Below are 17,775 nucleotides of genomic sequence, written 5' to 3' on the forward strand. Positions count from 1 at the left end.
GAAAATAACTGTCAAGGGGTACATTATATCGATCTGTAGATATCACCTGATAATAACTGGCAGTGGGTTACATTATATCGATCAACAGATATCACCTGATAATAACTGTCAGTGGGGTACATTATATCGATCAATAGATATCACCTGATAATAACTGGCAGTGAGTTACATTATATCGATCAATAGATATCACCTGATAATAACTGTCAGTGGGGTACATTATATCGATCAATAGATATCACCTGATAATAACTGGCAATGAGTTACATTATATCGATCAATAGATATCACCTGATAATAACTGTCAGTGGGGTACATTATATCGATCAATAGATATAACCCGATAATAACTGGCAGTGGGTTACATTATATCGATCAACAGATATAACCCGATAATAACTGGCAGTTGGGTACATTAAATCGATCAATAGATATAACCTGATAATAACTGTCGGTGGGGTACATTATATCCATGAATAGATATAACCCGATAATAACTGTCAGTGAGTGAGTGAGTTTGGTTTCGATCAATAGATATAACCTGATAATAACTGTCAGTGGGTTACATTATATCGATCAATAGATATAACCCAATAATAACTGGCAATGGGTTACATTATATCGATCAATAGATAACACCCGATAATAACTGGCAGTGGGTTACATTATATTCATCAGTAGATATAACCCGAAAATAACTGGTAGTGAGTTACATTATATTGATCAATAGATCTAACACGATAATAACTGACAGTGGGGTACATTAAATCGATCTATAGATATAACCTGATAATAACTGGCAATGGGTTACATTATTTCGATCAATAGATATAACCCGAAAATAACTGTCAACGGGTTACATTATATGAATCAATAGATATCACCCGATAATAACTGGCAGTGGGTTACATTATATTGATCAATAGATATAACCCGATAATAACTGGCAGTGGGGTACATTAAATCGATCTATAGATATCACCCGATAATAACTGGCAGTGAGTTACATTATAGCGATCAATAGATATCACCCGATAATAACTGGCAGTTGGTTACATTACATCGATCAACAGATATAACCCGATAATAACTGCCAGTGAGTTACATTATATCGATCAACAGATAATGACTGTCAGTGGGGTACATTACATCGATCAACAGATATAACCCGATAATGACTGTCAGTGGGGTACATTATATCGATCAACAGATATAACCCAATAATGACTGTCGGTGGGGTACATTATATCGATCAACAGATAACACCCGATACTGACTGTCAGTGGGGTACATTATATCGATCAACAGATATAAACTGATACCGACTGTCAGTAGGGTACATTATATCGATCAACAGATATAACCCGATAACGACTGTCAGTGGGGTACAATATATCGATCAACAGATATAAACTGATACTGACTGTCAGTAGGGTACATTATATCGATCAACAGATATAACCCGATAACGACTGTCAGTGGGGTACATTATATCGATCAACAGATATAAACTGATACTGACTGTCAGTAGGGTACATTATATCGATCAACAGATATAACCCGATAACGACTGTCAGTGGGGTACATTATATCGATCAACAGATATAAACTGATACTGACTGTCAGTAGGGTACATTATATCGATCAACAGATATAACCTGATAATGACTGTCGGTGCGTGTGACACTATGTTATTCCTTTGTTATAAGCCGTTATTGTGACTTATCGGTGTGTAGTATTGTGTGGGTCAGTGGTTCTCCTGGTCGAGAACTGACCACACTGAACCGGTCAGCCGGCTAGACACTGCAGACCAGAGGAGTCACACAGCCCACTGACACAAGGCCGAGACAGCAGATTCCACATTTGACTTTATGTTGTGGAGGAGATGATATGTGTTGAGGAACCCATTGAACACATCAGACATCGCCCCTTAATGATTGGGATTTAAGTTTACAATACCAGACATGAAATCGATGTTAGATAATAGAAATCGTCCCTTTTAGCATGATGACATTTTGTTTCCAGACCAACTGGTATCTTGTCATAAAGAGTCGATTCTAAAATTCTGCGTTCTAAAGTGTTTTCCAACAGCTTCGACAGGCATTGAAATAATTTCAATAGCGTCAAATCTCCGAAGTGGGAACCGTAACGATAAGGAATGACATTTTGAAAAGATCTTGCCCAAAATAGCACGTACCCAATCCTGACCAGGAAGGTGTTACGCGATGGGTTTAAGACGCCTGGTGGGATAGCGGTCCTTCTTCTTGTCGATGCTGAGGACAAATGTTGGAACGCCAGGGACAGAAGGCAGTCTCACAAAAAGTGCCCAGTTCCTTAGATGGTCGAATTTCTTTTTCCTTTTTTATTCTTTTCCATATTCATTTGTTGAGGTTCTTGCTCGCATTATTAGGTTTTCTAAGGAAATGGTTTCTGGAGTTTGATCTGCTGTGAACGTAAGGTTCATTTGTCTTCTGACCTGCAGGTTATGAAGGAACGCAGCACGTCAGCTGGCTGGGGAGTCTTCAAGTTACAAGCAAATCTGTTTCTTGTACTCGAGGATCATTTCAGAGTACTATAGGAACCCAACTTTGCACCTCACAACACTACCTGCAGACGGCGTTCACAATAACACCCCCAAACAGCATGCACAATAAATCTGTCCAATGGCGGACCATCACACCCTAACAACAGGTGATCTGTCCAATGGCGGACCATCACACCCTAACAACAGGTGATCTGTCCAATGGCGGACCATCACACCCTAACAACAGGTGATCTGTCCAATGGCGGACCATCACACCCTAACAACAGGTGATCTGTCCAATGGCGGACCATCACACCCTAACAACAGGTGATCTGTCCAATGGCGGACCATCACACCCTAACAACAGGTGATCTGTTCAATGGCGGACCATCACACCCTAACAACAGGTGATCTGTCCAATGGCGGACCATCACACCCTAACAACAGGTGATCTGTCCAATGGCGGACCATCACACCCTAACAACATGGCACGCTGAGCTTCCGCTCATTTGTTTCTCCATAAAGCAACATCCATTCCCCAGTTGTACCTTATTTAAGTGATACATCTTGAGGGGTGAACCAGCCACCTATACCGGCTCACCGGATGAGAAGAGGTTGAGGTCTATTTTAGCAAATCGTTGTTTGGGATTCTTATTAAGCAATGAAGCAAGTAACAATATCCACGACAGTGTGACAGTTACGTGCTTTCAACTTTAAGTCTTCAGATTTTCTATAACACTCGAAAAATTGTATCAAGTGACAAGTCTATTTACTGATGACACCGTGCTCAGCGTAAATTATGGATACTCGGGAAACCGCTGCATTCTCTCAGAGCACCATCACGAAATATATGCAAAGGCATTCCGCTTTTTGTAATCAATAAAAGTCATTGTCGGTTTTCCGCGGCATGTCCTTCCTACGTGACGTCTCGGTGATCTAGGACATGGTGTCACAATGCTATGATGTCATGATACAATGACGTCATTTGCTTCATCTGTGACAGATGAACCTGTTAGGTGCTACGTCCAAGTTTCGCTGGGACAAGACGTGCGTAATCATGGAGATACACTACTTCAACCCCGACGCTTTGGAAAATGAGAATATAAGTGACAATATCTTACGGGAATAAATTTGTGAACGTGGGACACCGGCTACACAAGGAGATTATCAGTATATTGCCAGAGTATAATGTTAAAGCCATTGTCAATGTACTACCTAGTAAACAACATGTTCTAGTATTCAGGACAGCACCCTATCATTGTGAAGAAGTCCAGTACCACTTTACTCTCTCAAGCACTCGCCACCGGCGAACCCTCTCTGTGTTCGGTTGTAAGCGCTTATTACTGTCTAGATATAAACCAGTCAGAAGGGTCTGTCTCCATAGCAAGTCCAACGGGAGTGAGGAATTTAATAAAGATTGTCTTAATGGCTGCCCATCCCCATCCCCGGCCCCTATCTGGTTCCATCGATACTCTTCTTTGTTTCTAGGGCCAACGGTAATTTTTTTCAACACAATTGCCCCCAGGACTTGAAGAACATCCCTCGTTTATTGTGTCTTATTTTGTATGTTATCGACTACCGGACAGAACCAAGCAGAAGACGCTCTCTACACAAAGCGCCTCATTTCCCTTCCATTGGATGCACAGCGTCTTGGCAACAAACGGAAGCGAGGACGTGTATTTGAAAGGCTCAGGGACCAATTTGAGAACGGAGGCGCGGTGTAATCCAGGCCTGTAGAAGGAAATGGAAAGAATATGCATGAGTCGGAGCACTGTATCCATTACAACCCTTGCAAACTGCGCTGTCCAAACTAATTAATAACACCATAAAGGTTAGGAATCCATTTAGAACTGTGATTTGTGGGATGATAGCCATTACTCGGATAAAGCACCTTTCTTTCATATGAAAACTAGTTTAAGACAAGGCCCCATACGTCTTGCCCTGTCTCCTTCCCGCAGTGCTGACTACTTATTAAACAGTCGGCAAAAATATAATTCGCTTTCCTCGTGTTTTGCATATTTGTATACACTCAGGAAATTAAACTTTCTTAGCATCCTCCGCCGGGAATAACGCCAACTTTGTAGGCGAGAGATTTCTTTCGTTTGAAGATCGGGCATAATCAGGACTGGGAACTGCATGTGATGAAGTATTTCTATGTTCTGTGGAAGATGACACACACTCTTCAGAAAAGTTTTTTACCCAAAGTGCTGGTCGAGCTGTAGGGTCAGGAGTGTCTTGGCGGACAACAGACTGCTCGCCCAGGGGTTGTATTTCTATACAATCTCCTCCTTCCTGTAACACTACCTGGGAGAGTATACCCCAGCATGTCTTTAGTGCCCATATCATCTGGGTAATGTTACAACAACCAGTGGGTTTAATGTCATGTAACAAGACTAGAAGTCTCGATGCTACTCATGTAATTCTATCCGAGGATTAATCACTTTTCAGAACCATTTCCGTTCACTAAAGCGTTGTTTTTGTGCTCGGCCGCTGCTCGTTCCCCAAGTTTAATATCCAATGTGAGCAGATTTTGAAAATATTTTTTGTGACCACGAATTACTTCTGAAATGATAAATACACAATTCTCGTGTTTATCTTATACTCTCAGGAATTTTGATTATGTGTGTTTCAAAGATAGATATGAAGACTTGATCTAGACTTTCCTGAGTTAGCTGTATTTTTTCCCTAATATCTGGATAAGTGTGTTTTGCTACTCCATCGAAGAACAATGGAGTCTTCGTGGCTTCTAGTCATAACTGATTTGTAGATTTAGAATTAGAATTTGTTATGTTTGCCTAGATGCCATCCAAACTAGATTAAAAAAATATTTCAAAATGAGATGTAACTGACAGTTGCAATGTTCAAGATTGCCCCGTGTCAATCAACGCTTGTCAGGGGTACATGGAGGAGGACTAGATTGCTGAATTTGCATGCTGGCGATTAGGTGTCTCACTCTCAGATGATGGGTTTTATAGGACTCAACTCCAATAAGTACAGGAATCTTTAATCCACTGTAACCCCAAATATGATATATGTTACATTGTTTATTCGTTGCTTTCGGTCCTGGGACTAAGTGAAACTTGTCAGAGGGTATCAATACACACAATGCAAATTAGATCCCATTAGACGCCTCTTAGGACAATCTTAGGTTGCTAAGGATCAATTATAACCCGGATGTCCACGAGTATCAGTAGTCTGTCTCACAGTCCCTGAACCTCCCTATTTGCCCTACTGCCAAGCCCTCCCTGCAATACTAAAGTTCTGAATGAAGCAAGTCTATATTTGTTTGTTGTTACTACCAAAATTATATGTATTCAGAGACTGAGCATAAGTCTAGGAAATACCATTTGGTTAAACCTTATCCCTTGACCTGACGATCTTCTTACTTTTTCCACTATGTAGCTCAAACATTACTTTATAATCTTACTTACACCATTGGCATGAAGTTCTGGCAAAAGTGTAGTATTTCACCAATAAAACACAAAATCTAACTGTATTCTTGAATAACAGACTGCTTTGTGATACAGTTCCAATAAACATCAAGTGTAGAGTATCAGTAGCAGCAGTGCCAGTCGCAGTAGTGGAGGTGTTGGTCGAACGTGGCCAGAGAGGATCAGCTGACCATCTTGGTGTTATCTCCCTTAATCCTGATCAGCTTCCGGTCACTGCACGGACCATGTTCAAAATGTAAATTTTACTTCCTGCTCAGATTACCGGTGCATCAGTGGTGTATTGTCGTATCTGCTCGTACCTTACTTCAACACTTTTGTTGTGTAATTTGTTGGTTTCCTTAGTATCTAGTGTAACACAGGCACCACATAAACAGTCAAATCAAACACTCTTCCCTGTCTGTCATGCTGGAACGAGTAGATATATATCCCCGTTGCCGATAATCTACTGACATGGTCTGTAACTGTTGAAATCTGTAACGTGCCCCTTTACCAACACAAGCACTTGACAACGATAGCAAGAGGATGTAAAGAAAAAATATAATTACTATTTTACCCAGCTGCTGATATGTTTCATTGTACGACAATGATATATATTACACGAAGTGTGTTCCACACACCACGCCACACACCACACGCCACACGCCACACGCCACACGCCACACGCCACACACCACACGTCAGGCACCGCTCCCTGTAATACAGACGTAAACCTGGGTAGACTGTCTTCATCCAACATCGATTTAGAAAAGTACAAGTGAATACTTAGATGAGCATGAGCGAGGCTTTGTGAGGGTTTAGTTACACATTTCACTTCGCTTTTCCATAGTCAGAACTCTCTTGAAACGAGCGCGTGGCTCTAACATCGATCGGCTGGTTATAAGATACTCGAGAAACGCTTCATAAAATAATACTAGTAATTGGATGTCAAGCACTTGGCCAGGCAAATATTTTGTTTTCTGTGCCCTTTAACACTTTAAACGCTGTGTATTGCGTTACGATTGATTTTGTGATGTCAATTTCCCCGAGAGAGTGTCGACGACAATCCGCGCATACCGTGAGTCATTTAAATCTCGGACGGACACCGAAGTTGACGGAATGCGCTTACAATAGAACTGAATACACATGCATTATCACCAATAGCAAGATTGAGAGGTGGGGACAAAGATATCGAACCAGTTAATTCCAAGTGTTTGTACAAGCGTTGTTAATTAGTTTGGTGTAGTCGCCTCCATCATTGTCGACGTTATCGGCGGATACAGAACAGGCCTGCTGGCATACAGATAGGGTGTTCAGCCGCAGCTCATTCACGCCAAGCACAAGTGACTGTGTAAACACTGTCTCAGGAATATGCTGCATGTACTTCATGGTCCCTACATTAGCTACTGTTTCTGTATTCCTCTTTTTCTTCTTCGTCGATAGCTCGTTTTTGCATGCCAACTCTGCATTGCACATGTTCGTAAACTTGCCCACTACACAGTGTGAACAAACTCTGTGAAATGTGAACAAATGGCCACATGTGACAACCGCAATGTGTTTATCACGGGGTTACCTGTGACCGACAACCGCAATGTGTTTATCACGAGGTTACATGTGACTGACAACCACAATGTGTTTATCACGAGGTTACCTGTGACCGACAACCGCGATGTGTTTATCACGGGGGTTACCTGTGACTGACAACCGCAATATGTTTATCACGAGGTTACCTGTGACCGACAACCGCAATATGTTTATCACGAGGTTACCTGTGACCGACAACCGCAATGTGTTTATCACGAGGTTACCTGTGACTGACAACCGCAATGTGTTTATCACGAGGTTACCTGTGACCGACAACCATAATGTGTTTATCACAAGGCTACCTGTGACTGACAACCGCAATGTGTTTATCACGAGGTTACCTGTGACCGACAACCGCAATGTGTTTATCACGAGGTTACCTGTGACCGACAACGGCAATGTGTTTATCACGAGGTTACATGTGACCGACAACCGCAATGTGTTTATCACGAGGTTATCTGTGACCGACAACCGCAATGTGTTTATCACGAGGTTACCTGTGACCGACAACCGCAATGTGTTTATCACGAGGTTTACCTGTTACCTGTGACCGACAACCGCAATGTGTTTATCACGAGGTTGTGACCGACAACCGCAATGTGTTTATCACGAGGTTACCTGTGACCGACAACCGCAATGTGTTTATCACGAGGTTACCTGTGACCGACAACCGCAATGTGTTTATCACGAGGACCGACAACCGCAATGTGTTTATCACGAGGTTACATGTGACCGACAACCGCAATGTGTTTATCACGAGGTTACATGTGACCGACAACCGCAATGTGTTTATCACGAGGTTATCTGTGACCGACAACCGCAATGTGTTTATCACGAGGTTATCTGTGACCGACCAATCTGCTTGTGATCATGATCGCCCTGACAATTTACCATCAACAGAGTTTGGTATAGTCTGTATGGGTATCACTGTGTCACCAGACCAGTTTATTTGTCACTGGCAGTTGGCTAGCGGGCAGACAGTAATATCGTGGCTGTTCCATGCGTGCGTTGTATGCGACGCGTGTCTGTGCCCCTTCTCGTGATATTGCTGGAACACTGATAAGTCAGACCATAAATGGCGCTGCTCTGCTGGCGACAGACATCAACAGAGCTCCCATTGTTTTTATATTTACACAAGTCAGTAAGTTTTGAGGAACCGTATCTTTGTGCTTAACAACCCTGCAAGTATGGGTGCATTCCACCGGTGTGTGATTTTAGCGATGACGCTAAGTATATTTGTCCGCTGCGTGTCATCGTCTTGGAGGCCGTTAGATGACTCCGTAACGGCGAACCAAGATGGACGTCATTGGCACCAGTGAAGAGCTGCTGGCGCTGCAGGAAACCGCGTTGGAATTGTAAGGACTTAGAGACTTGCCCCCGGAATCTGCATCAGACAAGGGGAATAATTCAAATTCAGGATCAAAAGTTACTAGGAAACGATATAAGCGGGGAGGAGTCCGCCGACGAGTTCGGGCGCGCAAATCAAGACCACCTCTTCCAACTTTTCTTTTATCAAACGTGAGGTCTCTTAAGAACTTTCGGCAAGCCCAAAATATTTGTACGAATTCAGAGACAGTTGCATTCTGTGTTTCACGGAGACATGGCTATCACCCTCCGTGGACAGTAACACCCTCTATTTGGAAGGATTTGGTACGCCAGTTCGCTTAGACAGAGATTCAGATGCTACAGGGAAATCTATGGGAGGAGGTGTATGTATGTATGTATGTATATAAATGAAAAGTGGTGTCGTAACTATCTTGTGAGAGAAAGGATATGTTCACCAAACATCGAACTTCTATCAGTGTCTATGTGGCCTACTTATCTACCACATGAATTCGGTCAGATCTTCGCTGTGAGTGTCTACATCCCACCCAGTGCCGATAACAAACAAGCAGCTGATGTAGTTCATTATCATGTTCAATCCCTAGAGCTGATTTGTCCTGATGCGCCGAAATTCATACTTGGAGATTTTAATGGATGTACCCTGAAGTCTGTGCTCCCCACCTACAATCAGTATGTAACATGTTGTACACGGAAAGACAAGATCCTTGACTTGTGTTATGGTAACATCAAGAACGCCTACAAATCATATAGTAAACCACCCATAGGAGCTTCGGACCATAATTCTGTGCATTTGCTGCCCACATATCGTCAAAAGTTAAAAACAGAGAAGACTGTAACATCATGGAACAAAGACTGTATTGATACCCTACAAGGATGTTTTGCGTGTACGGATTGGGACATGTTCTATGATGCAGAACAAACATTAGAAAGAATGTGTGACGTCATTCCGGATTATATTAATTTTTGTGTCAACAACATAATACCTGAAAAAAAAAATCCGAATTTTCCCAAACAACAAGCCCTGGATCACAAAAGAAATGAAATCTGTATTAAACGAAAAGAAACGAGCGTACATGAAGAAAGATAGAATAAAACTCAAATGCATACAGAAGGACATCAATCTTAAAGCTCGTAAGTGTAAACTAGAGTACAAAGAGAAAGTTGAGAGACAGCTTCAGCAAAGCAATCTGCAACAAGCCTGGCAAGGCGTGAACACGATGATTGGCAAGAGCAGGCGACGACAGACAACCAACGCCGGGGATAATAAGACCTTTGCTGAGGACCTCAACACTTTCTACAGCCGCTTTGATTGTCACGATTTTACCAATGAGAGAGCTCAAGTAAGTGCAGCCGTACAGGATAGTGAAAGTCGTATCCATATATCAGAAGCTGACGTCATTCAAAGCTTCTCCAGAATTAACATCAGAAAAGTTAAAGGACCTGACAACCTTGACGGCATTGTGTTGAAGGAGTGCAGACTTCAACTGTGTACAGTTTTCACTAGATTGTTTCAATTCTCAGTGAATACACACATTATTCCTTCGGTCTGGAAAACATCAGAAATAATACCAGTTCCTGAAAAGACACAACCTAAAGAACTCAACGACTACAGGCCAGTTGCTCTCACATCTATAGCAATGAAGTCGCTGGAACGCATGTTGTTGAGACATCTCCGACAGGAAGTTGCCGACATACTGGACCCGCTTCAGTTCGACTACCGGTCAAGGAGAGGAGTTGTTGATGCCACACTGTCACTCCTTAATAATGTCTAATAACATCTAGAGACACCTAAGTCATACATCAGGATCCTCTTCGTTGACTTTTCATCTGCGTTCAGCACCATCCAGCCACATATCATGATACAGAAACTGTTAGACATGGGCATTAACTCATACCTCATCAAGTCGATCGAAAACTTTCTTGTGGACAGACAGCAGTACGTGCAAGTTAACGGGGCTGTATCGAGTAAACGGACCACCAACACTGGTGCACCACAAGGCTGTGTAATATCTCCTGTTCTTTTCACCCTCTACACTAATGATTGTGCAAGCTCGAATTCAACCTGTTCACTGTAAAGTTCGCAGATGATGCAGCAATTGTCGGCAAACTGAACGACACTGATTCTGAAAAACTGTATAAAGAGGACATTAATCATTTTACGACTTGGTGTGCAGAAAACCACTTACTCTTAAATGTCACAAAAACAAAGGAACTGATAATTGACTTTCGGAGTAAACCCACAGAAATGCTTCCAGTGATAATCAACGGTGAATGTGTTGAGACAGTGTCGGAGTATAAGTATCTGGGAACCTTCATTGACTCTAAGCTGAACTGGAACTCTAACACTGAAGCCCTATACAAAAAGTGTCAACAACGTCTTCATCTCATGCGTAAACTGAGATCTTTTAATGTTAACCCATCTGTCATGTCATCTTTTTATGTAGCATTTATTCAGAGTATTTTATCATTTTCCTTCCATTGTTGGTACGGGTCTCTCTCAGTTCATCTCAAATCTAAAATAGACAAAATTGTTAACACCGCAAGTAAAATCACTGGAGTCAGATTTGAATGTTTATCATCAATATATGAGCTGCAAATCGTGAATCAAGCTGTCAAAATTATATCTGACCGTACTCACTACTTCAATTCGGAATACAACCTCCTCCCTTCAGGCTACAAAGTTCCAATTGTGAAAACTAAGAGAGCCCGCACATCCTTTATTCCAAGTACCATATCTCTCTTAAACAAATGTGAAGATACCTAAATCAAAGAATTTATGTAAATATGTTTTGTAACTCTCTAATGTGTCAGTAGCTCTGCTGATGTAACACAAATTCCTGAAAAGGCATTAAAGTATTATTCTATTCTATTCTATTTTATACAGACTCACACTTTTACAGCTACTGCGATCTAGCAATTACAGCTATGCTAACTAATAACACAATTATTGCGGCGACTACGGTATGGAACGGGATATATCTAATGACACAATTATTGCGACTACGGTATGGAACGTGATTATCTAATGACACAATTATTGCGACTACGGTATGGAACGAGATTATTATCTAATAATGACAATTATTGCGACTACGGTATGGAACGTGATTATCTAATGACAATTATTGCGACTACGGTATGGAACGTGATTATCTAATGACACAATTATTGCGACTATGGTATGGAACGTGATTATCTATGGAACGCGATTACGGTAGTGGCTAATGACACAATTAGAGTGGCTAGTAGACAATGTTTGAGTCATACAAGTTAATCGCGAACCCTGCTCTTCACAGTGTCTTGATGAACTGTCAAACTTCCCCACCCACGAATCGTTTGTTGACACCGTGTAGTGGGCACGTTTACCCACATGTGCAATGTAGGGTCGACACAGAGGCCCTGACGAAATGGGTGCCCTCGCTGTCCCTTATACACTTCGGGGCTGCTTGGTCAGACTCACTGAGATACACATACAGCAGTGTTAGACATTTCAAGAGTAACCGACACTTAAAGTTAAGAAAGAAAGAGGCACGTGGGGGGCCATCAGAACTCGATCTCTTGAACAACACGTGGCTGTTCGGGACCACTCGGCTTATTCCGTTACCGCATAGCATGACACACAGACAGATATTTTATTCAAGTCTCTCCTCAACATGATGCAAAAATAGATAAGTACATGCAAACTATATCACAGTAGAAAGTTGAGCTATTCCGTCCGGAATTATGAGAGACACTTGTGCCACAATATATACAGAGTACAATATATGAATATTACAAATACAATGAAAAGGGTAAAATTTACATTGAGAAGATAAACATATTTGCAGTACGCTTTTTAAGAATATGAAGACAGGTTTTGGCAGAAAAAAAGATACACATGAACAAGCAAGAACATTTTCAACATCCTCCAGATTTAAAATACCATCTAAAAGACTTGTACATTAAAATAAGAGTTGCAATCGCTCATCTAAGTCAAAACATTTCACAACAGTCTCGTTTCCTGCTGACTGGGTTCCGTCCTATTGCGAAACTTAGTACAATAACCAGTCCAGAATTTTGAGACCAACTCATTCTCCTTCTAATCCTTGCAAACACGTCGTGCAGCGTGCTCTGTCGTACAGCGTGCTCTGTCAAACGGAAAAGTGGAAATCTCAAAACGAGGCTCGGCCGCTGGAAATGTTTGGCGGTCTGGTACGGACTTGATATTATATCAGTCACACCGTACGTTACCAAAATACACTTAATAAGCGTTACGAACACATAACATTTGTAACCAGTGAGCCAGATGAATTGTGAATCATTGTACGAACTCTTCAAACAGGGCAGTCTGTGACGTCTTCGTTAACGACATGCTGCCTAAACTTCGACATCAAATGTAGAAATGTAGAAAATGTACGATTCTTTTTAAGCTTTTAAATTATAATTGATTTGTAATACAATTTTCTCATGAAACAAGGAACTGGATTTTAGTTTAACCATAGCTGTTTGTAGAGTCTAGACTCAGGTTTTGGTTTGGTATACAAAAGACAGTGGAAAAAACATTACATTCATTTTTAATAAAATCTTTACAATAAAATCAAATTCTTTCAGTTAAAGGACAACCAACGTAACGGCCAGTTTCGTCAGCAAGCGGCGCTACCCCACATCTAAACAAAGCTAGTGCTCTTCTCACAGAACGAAACATATTACAATTAACATAACATTCCCAGCCAAAATCCAACTTAAAAGTACAATACGTGCGTAACTTATTACCTCCCATACCAGTTAAACTACCAACGTGTAAAAGATCCTGTTTCCATTTATTAACGAAATCATTAAAAACAATCTCCGTAATTTATGAAACGGAATATGATACCCAACGTTAGTATCATTAAAATGATCAAGCTTTTAATCCGACAAATTCTTACAAACTTCAAAATTCCAATTCCGCATATATCCTAACACTAAAACATGATTCCATCTAAATATCTTATTATAACTAGATTACGATCTAAATGACAGAGACGTCTGAAAAACCTCGACACACTTTAGTGTAGGGGACCAGCCCATATCTCCGATAACAGCATTATTAGGAGCAACTTTGCGCAAACCAAGAAAAACCCGCATAGCTCCGTTATGAACAGCGTCAATACAGGAAACACTATAGGTACCCCATATTGCAGAACCACAAGCAAGAGTAGACCATACCATAGACTGATATAATTTAGAGTAAGTTTGAAATTGCATACCGCCTAAAAGCTTATACTTGCAACTGGTTATAAGTAATCCTAAAGCCCTGCTAGCTGAACTCGCTACAACTTTACCATGAGACCACAATCTAGATGTTCTGATAAAAAAAGCCCTAAATAATAACTGTCAACAGCTTCTAATTGCATATCACCACAGAAAAATACAACATTAGTCCTGAAAACTGAAGCTCCCCTAAAATGGATAACCTTAGACAGAGCAATTAACCGTCATTTTGTTATAAACAGCCCAGTTATGCAGATATTCAAGCGTCACATAAAGATCATTCTCACACGCAGCGATTAAAACAATATCATTTGCATACTAGTATTATGTTAATATACTAACATTACTACCATCAGTATCAACACACAACGATAAATTATTGATGGTAACATAAGATCATTAATATACAGATTAAAAAGTAAAGGGGATAAAATACACCCTTGTTGTAAACCAGCGTTTACATTAAACCATTGGGTATACAAACCGTTTAGGTTGACAGAACATTTAACATTTTTTATAAAGTGACATTATTGCTTTGAACATATTTCCATTCACACCGATTGCATCCAGTTTACTCCACAGAAGTGTTCTGTCTACAATCGTAGGTCTTCTTAAAGTCAATAAAGGCAGTGAAAGTCGATTTACCTTGTAACTTCCTAGTTTCAAGTATAGAGGAAGGACCTGAAATGTGTTCGGTAATTGAGCGTTTTCCTCTGTTTACTGATATAGTCTGTTATCCATGATTCCACAGTATAGTTTGCACAATGCACTAGCAAGACAAGACAATGGGTCTCTCGTGTCGTCTGCTCCGGACTTAGGGATACGTATTAATGGTCTCATAACACGTACAAGACCCTCACACAGACAGCAGCCATTCTGCTACAAGACTCTCACACCAACAACAGCCATTCTGATACAAGACTCTCCCACCAACAACAGCCATTCTGCTACAAGTCCCTCACACCGACAGCAGCCATTCTGATGCAAAACTCTCACACCAACAACAGCCATTATGCTACAACACCCTCACACCAACAACAGCCATTCTGATACAAGACTCTCACACCAACAACAGCCATTCTGATACAGGCCCTCAAACCGACAGCAGCCATTCTGCTACAAGACCCTCAAACCGACAGCAGCCATTCTGCTACAAGACTCTCACACCAACAACAGCCATTCTGCTACAAGACCCCCACACCGACAACAGCCATTCTGATACAAGACCCTCACACACAACAACAGCCATTCTGAAGACTCTACAAGCCATTCCTCACACCGACAACAGCCATTCTGATACAAGACTCTCACACCGACAACAGCCATTCTGATACAAGACCCTCACACCGACAACAGCCATTCTGATACAAGACCCTCACACCGACAACAGCCATTCTGATACAAGACTCTCACACCAACAACAGCCATTCTGATACAAGACTCTCACACCAACAACAGCCATTCTGATACAAGACTCTCACACCAACAACAACATTCCAAGATTCTGACACCGACAACAGCCATTCTGATACACTCACACAACAGCCATTCTGATACAAGACCCTCACACCGACAACAGCCATTCTGATACAAGACTCTCACACCAACAACAGCCATTCTGATACAAGACTCTCACACCGACAACAGCCATTCTGATACAAGACTCTCACACCAACAACAGCCATTCTGATACAAGACTCTCACACCGACAACAACCATTCTGATACAAGACTCTCACACCGACAACAACCATTCTGCTACAAGACTCTCACACCGACAACAGCCATTCTGATACAAGACCCTCTCACCACAACAGTGACAACAGCCATTCTGATACAAGAACCATTCTGATACAAGACACCACACCGACAACAGCCATTCTGATATAAGACTCTCACACCATTAACAGCCATTCTGATACAAGACTCTCACACCGACAACAGCCATTCTGATACAAGACTCTCACACCAACAACAGCCATTCTGCTACAAGACTCTCACACCGACAACAGCCATTCTGATACAAGACTCTCACACCAACAACAGTCATTAAGCTATAAGACTCTCACACCGACAACAACCATTCTGATACAAGACTCTCACACCGACAACAGCCATTCTGATACAAGACTCTCACACCGACAACAGCCATTCTGATACAAGACTCTCACACCAACAACAGCCATTCTGATACAAGACTCTCACACCGACAACAGCCATTCTGATACAAGACTCTCACATCGACAACAGCCATTCTGATACAAGACTCTCACACCGACAACAGCCATTCTGATACAAGACTCTCACACCGACAACAGCCATTCTGATACAAGACTCTCACCGACAACAGCCATTCTGCCAGACTCTGCTACAAGACATTCTGATACAAGACTCACACCGACAACAGCCATTCTGATACAAGACTCTCACACCAACAACAGCCATTCTGATACAAGACTCTCACTCACACCAGACAACAGCCATTCTGATACAAGACTCTCACACCGACAACAGCCATTCTGATACAAGACTCACAACAGCCATTCTGATACAAGACTCTCACACCGACAACAGCCATTCTGATACAAGACTCTCACACCGACAACAGCCATTCTGATACAAGACTCTCACACCAACAACAGCCATTCTGATACAAGACTCTCACACCAACAACAGCCATTCTGCTACAAGACTCTCACACCGACAACAGCCATTCTGATACAAGACTCTCACACCAACAACAGCCATTCTGTTACAAGACTCTCTCACACCGACAACAAGCCATACATCTGATACACCTCACACCAACAGCCATTCTGATACAAGACTCTCACACCGACAACAACAATTCTGATACAAGACTCTCCGACAACAGATACAAGACTCTCACACCGACAACAGCCATTCTGATACAAGACTCTCACACGACAACAGCCATTCTGCTACATTCTGACAACAGCCATACAAGACTCTCACACCGACAACAGCCATTCTGATACAAGACTCTCACACCAACAACAGCCATTCTGATACAAGACTCTCACACCGACAACAGCCATTCTGATACAAGACTCTCACACCGACAACAGCCATTCTGATACAAGACTCTCACATCGACAACAAGACTCTCACACCGACAACAGCCATTCTGATACAAGACCCTCACACCGACAACAGCCATTCTGATACAAGACTCTCACACCGACAACAACCATTCTGATACAAGACTCTCACACCAACAACAGCCATTCTGCAGCAAGACTCTTTCACCGACAACAGCCGTTCTGCAGCAAGACTCTTTCACCGACAGCGGCCATTCTGTGGGGTGTTAAAAGGACGGAAACTAAAACTGATGGTGTATCGCAGTCTATCACAGTGTATCGCAGTGTATCATGGTGTATCACAATGTATCTGGTGTATCGCAGTGTATCACGGTGTATCTGGTTATCTGGTGTATCACGATGTATCTGGTGTATCATGGTGTATCACGGTGTATCGCAGTGTATCTGGTGTATCACGGCGTATCACAGTGTATCACGGTGCATCTGGTGTATCTATGTGTCAGGGTGTATCATGGTGTATCACCGTCTATCACGGTGTATCACAGTGTATCTGGTGTATCACCGTGTATCACGGTGTATTCAGTGTATCTGGTGTTTCTGTG

The sequence above is a fragment of the Haliotis rubra genome, unplaced genomic scaffold (assembly GCF_003918875.1).
Source record: "Haliotis rubra isolate DU_JTF1 unplaced genomic scaffold, ASM391887v1 Scf1026, whole genome shotgun sequence".
NCBI lineage: Eukaryota > Metazoa > Mollusca > Gastropoda > Lepetellida > Haliotidae > Haliotis > Haliotis rubra.